The sequence below is a fragment of the Lagopus leucura genome, unplaced genomic scaffold (genome assembly GCF_019238085.1).
Source record: "Lagopus leucura isolate 7727_CA_CO unplaced genomic scaffold, USGS_WTPT01 Super-Scaffold_73, whole genome shotgun sequence".
NCBI lineage: Eukaryota > Metazoa > Chordata > Aves > Galliformes > Phasianidae > Lagopus > Lagopus leucura.
Genome location: NW_024962252.1, coordinates 36,381,170 through 36,388,534, shown reverse-complemented (window position 1 = coordinate 36,388,534; position 7,365 = coordinate 36,381,170). Strand labels below are relative to the sequence as shown.

Below are 7,365 nucleotides of genomic sequence, written 5' to 3'. Positions count from 1 at the left end.
TTTTGAAACCAGGGTGAAAAATCCCCACAGCAAGAAACCAAGAGGAGAAAGCGTTCCTTGGAGGAGAAGAGGGGCGATCGCGGGAATGCTGAGCACACTGTGTGGGTCCATGATGTGCTGTCTTCTGGGTCAAAGGCACCCGTGGGACTGAGGCTTCCTCAGAGGGACTTTGTGATGGGAAGCTGCTTTATTTGCTTGACTTTTAGCCAGAGGGGTGGTGAGCGGACCAGCTGGTGTCGTTGGATGGAGCGATGTGGTTTGCTCTGCTCCCTTTCTCCATGCAAGGTACCCTGTAGGCGAGCATTCCTGCAAAGCAGACAAGGACAGTGTAAACGCCCTGAGCACCCAGACCACTATATCTAGGGTGAGGAGTGACATTTGGGCTTCAGGGCAACGTGCTCAGAGCCTTGTGTGCGGAGTGCTGAGGACAAGAACTAGACTGAGAATTGGGATGCGTCCACTTCCTGAGTATTCTTCATAAAGTACAGGGCTGCTTTCTGTCACTTTTTGGCTTGAAATCTCGTTCTGAGATTAAGAAGGGAAGCAGTGAAAACAAATTCTACATCCTCTCTATGAAACCTCCCTCTGTACTTCAGGTGCTTTGTCTGTTTCTTAACATACATCAACGAAAATGACTGTCCATCCCTCACTAGTCAGCCTCAAATGGCTCAGCAGAGTGATAAGTGATTTGGGAAGGAGCGCATGAGGATGCTCCTTGGCTCCCAGTGCTTTCTGTGAGGAGCAGTCAGCTGGCTCTGTGCAGCCTGTTCATTTTCCCCCACTGCAGATAGGCTCCATGTAACAGAGCCCAGGCTGGAGAAGCATCTTTCCCGGTGATTGGTTCCCATGACAGTCATTGTGTTTGATGAATGCATCTTTGTAGCGATAGGGTGACAGAATAAAAATCCTTGTCAGACACAGCATGCAAAGTTTTATAAAAAACAGAATAAGTACTGATCATTACCATTTCACAGTCAGATGTTCTACACCTTGTACCAACACCAGTGTGCACGGCCAGCACAATGAAATCAGCTACCTGTATCTTCCCCCCAAAACAAATGACTTTTTAGTAAACAACACAGGCTTGTCACTCCAGCTGAACTTGCACCCAACACTCCGCAAACATTGCTGATCAGATAGAAAAATTGCAATGGCTACAAAAGGACAAATTTTTGTAATTATACAGCAACAGAGTTGCTTATGTGGGTTGCCTGAAGAGGATGCACGGGGTTACACCTGCTTTCCAATGCCAAACAGTGTGCTGACTCGGGGCTGGAAGACCACTCTGAAGGCAGAGGCAGGCTTGGAGAAGATGATAGAAAAAGAGCAAGCAGGAAGGCTGCCCACTGTCAGTGCGGGTGGGGGGAAGGAGAGTAGCTCTGCTGAATGATGACCCAGTTCAGACAGGTAACTTAGAAGGTTCACCTGTGTGGGCTTGGATACCATCAGGGTAGGTGAAAGCTGTGCTAATGCCCTGGCAGTGCCAGCAGTCATGAAGAGCTGCTCCTATCGTGTCCTAACTTCTCAGGAGGCCATGCCATTGACATGGCTTCAGACATGTGTGCACTCACACACTGTTTTTTTTTCCATGGCTGTTTCCCTCTCGTTCTGCACTCCATTGAATGCTTCTGTCTCCAGATTCACATCATATTGTTCAGGAAAAAACAATGCAAAAAATGGATGCTGGGTGGGGAGGGGCAAAGCAGTCACTGATGTGGGCTGGCACGGCAGACTTTTCAGCACTTAATTCACCCAGACAATGAATGTTGATATGCTAGAGGAGGCCTGGTTCATCTGGGACATGCATGGCCCTGGAGAAAAGACACTGCAATTCTTTTCTCAGAGAAACTACTCTGAAAATAAACCACAAGAGTGCATCTGAAGTCAGCATGGGAGCAAGCTCAGACATGGAAACACTCTGGAGTCATCTGTTACTTGTAATAGTTCTGTAATTTATCCTATTTTTTTTTTTTGTCAACTATTCTTAAAGCTTCTTCATTAAAACCTTCCCCTTAGAATACTTGATGATTTATCTTCCCATGAAGTCAGGCTGCCATATTGCAAGAGTCAGGGGAGGCCTTCAGCACAAACGGGATAACAAGTTGGCTCCTTCTGCACCATCCCTGGATTTCGAGGGTGGTTTTTTCTTTCTGCTCTGCTCTTGCTAGCTATGGATCCTTCCTCACTTTCAGTCATATACACAACCTGTGCTCTACCACCCACTGGAATGTCCCCTAATCGTCAGGTCTGAATTTTCCTAGACATAACAGCTGTCACCAGGAATTCATGCTCCAACGTCTTGGATTTCCATTTTCACACCTTGAGTGTCCTTGTCCTCCTTACCCAGAGCAGGTGCTGCCTTAGGTACTTCAAAACATGCCTGGAAGAACCTCTCTCTCCACCAGCCAAGGTGGACAGATAGAGAGACTAGTCTTGGAAACTAACCCAAGTTGTGAACCCACATTTCAGTATCAGTGCTGTCAGGTTTCCTTGCTCTTGTCAACCTTCCATACCACCTTCTTATACCACTTTCTACTTTTCACAGCAGCAATTTCCCCAGGACCTCGGTAAATATTTTCTTAATATAATTTTACACAATTTCAAAGGATTTTATCATCTTTTAACCTTTCAAAGGACAAGTGTTCAGGCAGTTCACGAAACTCCCCTTCATTTTCACTCTGAACTAAAGACAAAACGCATGTCAGCTACATCCTTCTGCCCAGCTGCACAGCATCATTATTCTCTGGGCTTTCACTCTAGTTCACATTTGGGTACATTTTGAGGTACATAGGCAAGTCATGCAAAGCAGAAAATGCCATGACAGCTCTGGACTTCTAATCTCAGCCATACCATGTGCCATCTTTGGAACACCACAGAGCATGAAGAGGCCTGATCCTGCTTTACGTTGCATAATCAGGTATATTTCCATATCAGCAAGGCAGCCCATTGCCCCACAGTGAGTGCAGCACCAGTCTATTTGGCAGACTGCTAAAAACCGACAGACCTGTTCAAAGTTTGCTCCATCCCAACAGTGCTTCAAGAACAGATCTGGAAGAAGGTATCATCATAGAATCATAGAATGGCTTGGGTTGGAAGAGACCTCAAAGTTCATCAAGTTCCAACTCCCATGCCACAGGTAGAGTTGTCAGCCACTACATCAGGTACTAGATCAGATTGCTCAGAGCTCCATTCAACCTGGTCTTAAACACCTCTAGGGATGGGGCATCCACTACCTCTCTGGGCATTGTGTTACAGCACTGCGTCATTCTCTCAGCAAAAAATTTCTCCCTGACATCTAATCTAAATCTCCCTTGCTTTAGTTTAAAATTATTCCCCTTGTTTTATCACTGCACAGTTGTGTAAGTTGATTTCCCATAATGACTTCCCATTAAAAAAAAAATAAAAAATGTCTGCTCTTCAATTAATGCTCCTATTCTACACTGGGATAAAGCTGAAACTTTTCAAAGATGTTTTTGTAAATAAACAAATAAAACATAAAAACTAAAGCAAAAAGAAAATCAAATCCAGACAGTTCATCTTCTTCTTTCCTTTCCAAGCAATCACAGCCTCAGTTTTGTCCCTGGGAAGGTGATGAAACAGCTTATTCTGGATGTCTTCTACAAGAAAGTGGAAGAGAAGAAGGTTATCAGGAATAGTCAACATAGGTTTCCCAAGGAAAAGTCATGCTTGACCCATCAGGTAGCCTTCTATGATGTCATCACTGGCTGAGTAGATGAGGGAAGAGCACCGCATGTTGTGTACCTTGACTTCAGCAAGGCTTTTGTCACTCTCTCTCATAACATCCTCATAGGTAAGGTCAGAAAGTGTGGGATAAATGTGTGAATGGTGAGGTGGATAGAGAACTGGCTGACTCACAAAGCTCAAAGGGTGGTGATCAGTGGTGCAGTGTCTAGTTGGATGCCTGTAGCTAGCAGTGTTCCCCAGTGGCAAGTACTGGGTCAGGTCTTGTTCTGCATCTTCATCAATGACCTGGAAGAAGGGATAGAATGCATCCTCAGAAGCTTGCTGGTGATACAAAGCTGGGAAGAGTTGCTGTCACACCAGAAGGCTGTGCTGCCATTCAGTGAGACCTGGACAGGCTGGAGAGATTGGCAGAGAGGAACCTGATGACGTTTGACAAGGGTACATGGAGAAGAACAACTGCAGGCATCTGTATAGGTTAGAGGCTGACTTACTGCAAAAGAGCTCTGCAGAGAAGGACCTGGGTGTCCTGGTTGATGACAGGTTGGCCATGAGCCAGCAGTGTGCCTTTGTGGCCAAGAAGGCCAATGGGATCCTTGGGTTCAAGGGAGGTGATCCTCCCCCTCTATTCTGCCCTGATGAGGCCACATCTGGAGTAGTTCTGGACTCTCCAGTTCAAGAAAGACAGGGAACTTCTAGAGAGAGTCCAGCAGAAGGCCACAAAGATGATGAGGAGCCTGGAGCATCTCACTTGTGAGGAAAGGCTGACAGACACGGGACTGTTCAGCCTGGAGAAGAGTGGACTGGGGTATCTTATCAATGATTATAAATATCTAAAGGGAGGGTGTCAAGTAGATAGGGCCAAGTTCTTTTCTGTGGTGTTCTTTTCTGTGCTGTTCTTGTTCTGTCACTGTGCCCAGCAAAAGAACAAGAGGCAACAGGCACAAACTGGAACATAGTAAGTTTCATATGAACAAGAGGAAAAACTTTACTTTGATGTTTTACTTTGATGGTGACACAGCACTGGAACAGGCTGCCCAGATTTTCCCTGTTTCTTATGTGCCCTCCATCTCCATCCCCAAAAAAACATAAACAATATCTTTACCACCAAAATAACTGGTCCAGCAATAACTGTTGAACTGCTTCAAATAAAACCTAATTGGAATGTTAACTGAACTTTGAAAGACAGGGTCAGAATTCAAATCTTCAGTGACCTCATCATGTAACTTTTATTTATGCTAGCCTTCAAGCATCTCTCAATTGCAGAATTCCTGTGGTAAAGGGTATTTTTCGCCTTTGGATAAGAAACTTAGAAGTGGCAGCACAAGTGGTTCTTGAAAGCTTATAAGTATTTGGAGTGCAAGCAGGCAGCAGATCACAATGACACAAAGTTTTGCATTTTACCATGTGGTCTCCAAATAAATAGCTGAAAATTGTTCTAACCATAGGCTTAAATATCAGTTGACCAATGATGGGATGCAGATCTTTCCAGAGAGGCTGCAACTCGATAGTTGTTTTATTCTGCACTACTCAATCCCTACAAATTTTTTTTTTTTTCTTTTGGAATTGTATGCTTCCATAGGAGCTGATTACATTACATATCCTGAAAGTCCAAAAGCAGAGCTGGAAGAGAGTGTGGCAAAGACTGGGAATGTCCTCTCAACAAACACGGTTCAGCCTCTTTGCCGCTGAATAATTTGTTGTTGTAGGTTGGCTTGAATTGAAGACAGTAATGTTTCAAAAACACTTGGAAAAGCAAGCCAGCTGCAGAGAGGATATCGTTACAAATTGAGACACATGTTGTACAGGAATACCATTCTTTTCAAATACCAAAATTGTGTCTGGGGAAGTAAAGCTATGCAAATGAGTCAGAGACAGAACCTCATTCTGTAATGTGCCGAGAGCCTTCAGCTTTCATTAGAAGTTCCAAAAGCTAAGTGTGTACACTACTTCAAAGGATCAAGCCCAGACATTTAATTAGCTGTAACTGTCATGGCAGAAGTGAATGTAGAATATGTGAGGGGTTTGTAAAATGCTGGAGTTTGATTCATATCTTTCACAAGATGGTCACATGCACTTCCAAACACAATCCCTGGTCCCAGGAGTGAAATGCATCTTCTTATCAAAAAAGTATGAACAAGGTAAGGTTATGGCTCAGGTAAGGCTGAGCTGTGAGGCCTTGATTGATGGAGGCATCCAGCAATGTACTGAACTGCCCTGTTTTGCTGTAGGAAACCTAAAGATTAGACAGGGAGGAACTCAGGAGGTAATCTGGAAACAAAAAAAAATGCTTCAGAGAATCTTGCTTGGCATAGCCTTGATTTCCTCCTGATTTCTTGCATAAACAGCTTTATTTCTGCTTTACTTGATTCTCCCATAGATTTTTGAACAGGAATTCCTTTTTCTTCACTTCTGTCACTCACTGCTTGATTATGTCCAGCTCTTTTGCAACCGCCATCTTCAAAAGTGTTTTGCTCCTTCCTGACCCACTTTTAGGTATTGCTCACAACACTGAGAAACAGTTTACAAGCTCCTCACAACTCTTCAGAGTTCACCACTCAGCTCAGAAGCTGGCCATGGTTGCCTCAGGGTCAAGCTTCACAGAGGCATTTGAGTGCTTAACTCTTCATCAGATTTCAGTGGCAATGAGGTACGTGCTGTCTAACACCTTGTCCTCTGAATGTAAAAGGTAATCACTGGCTCTGATTATGTTTTTACAAGGATGGCTGTCTGCTTAACTCTGATCTTTGTTGTTGTACACTCTGTATTTAACCATGAGTTGTGCTTTTCTCCCTATAAATTTTATGTGCACCACTGCTTTCGTAGTTCAACAGCATGAGAACACACTGCTGGAGAGCCCAAGCTTCTCCCTGCAACCATTACACACTTCATATTTTTGAACATAGCCAAATCTGCAGCTACAGTATAAGGACATAAAACTGTTAGAGAATGTTCACAGGAGTGCTATGAAGATGCTGAAGGATCTAGAGGACAAGGTGTATGAGGAGCAACTGAGGTCCCTTGGCCTGCTCAGCCCAGAGCAGAGGAGCTGAGAGGAGCCCTCATGGCAGCTGCAGCTCCTCACAGGGAGCGGAGGAGCAGTGCTGGGCTCTCCTCTCTGTGACAGCAACAGGGCCTGAGGGAACAGCATGGAGCTGTATCAGGGGAGGGGCAGCTTGGGTGGCTGAAGATCTGGCCTTGTGTTTGTTTTATTTGCCAAGAGCTCTAGATACTGACTACTTTCTGCAAAATACCAGGTGTAGCTATTTTCTAAACTGAGTTCAGGAATCAGATTTTCTATTTAAAACATATGCCCTGGGAGTTTTTATGGAAAATCGCGAGGAACCCATCAGAAACTAGCACTTGTTGAAAGGATTTCAAGGCATGTACACTGATCTGCAGCACTGCACCACAAACCTACTATTTACTGCCACTGAGATGGAAGCTATCGCTCCCATATCCCAGCAGCAAGATGTGGGAACCGAAAGCGGCTCTGCAAGTATGTCATTTTATACTTCAACATTTTGAGAACACTTTCCTTTCTTTTTCCTGTTTATTTCTTTCTTTTCTCTCCTTCCTTCCTTCCTTCCTTCCTTCCTTCCTTCCTTCCTTCCTTCCTTCCTTCCTTCCTTCCTTCCTTCCTTCCTTCCTTCCTTCCTTCCT

At 44.5% G+C, this 7,365-nt stretch overlaps 1 protein-coding gene across 2 annotated transcripts in view; it reads right to left on the bottom strand.

Annotated features, from left to right (window-relative positions):
- Positions 1–219: 219 nt before the first annotated feature.
- The window catches only part of LOC122190078 (sine oculis binding protein homolog), a 98,680-nt gene continuing 91,534 nt past the window's right edge, over positions 220–7,365 (bottom strand). For both annotated transcript variants that reach the window (XM_042889787.1, XM_042889796.1), the window contains one exon: positions 220–306. The gene's annotated coding sequence lies outside the window, so the exon portion shown is untranslated. The remainder of the gene's footprint in view (positions 307–7,365) is intronic.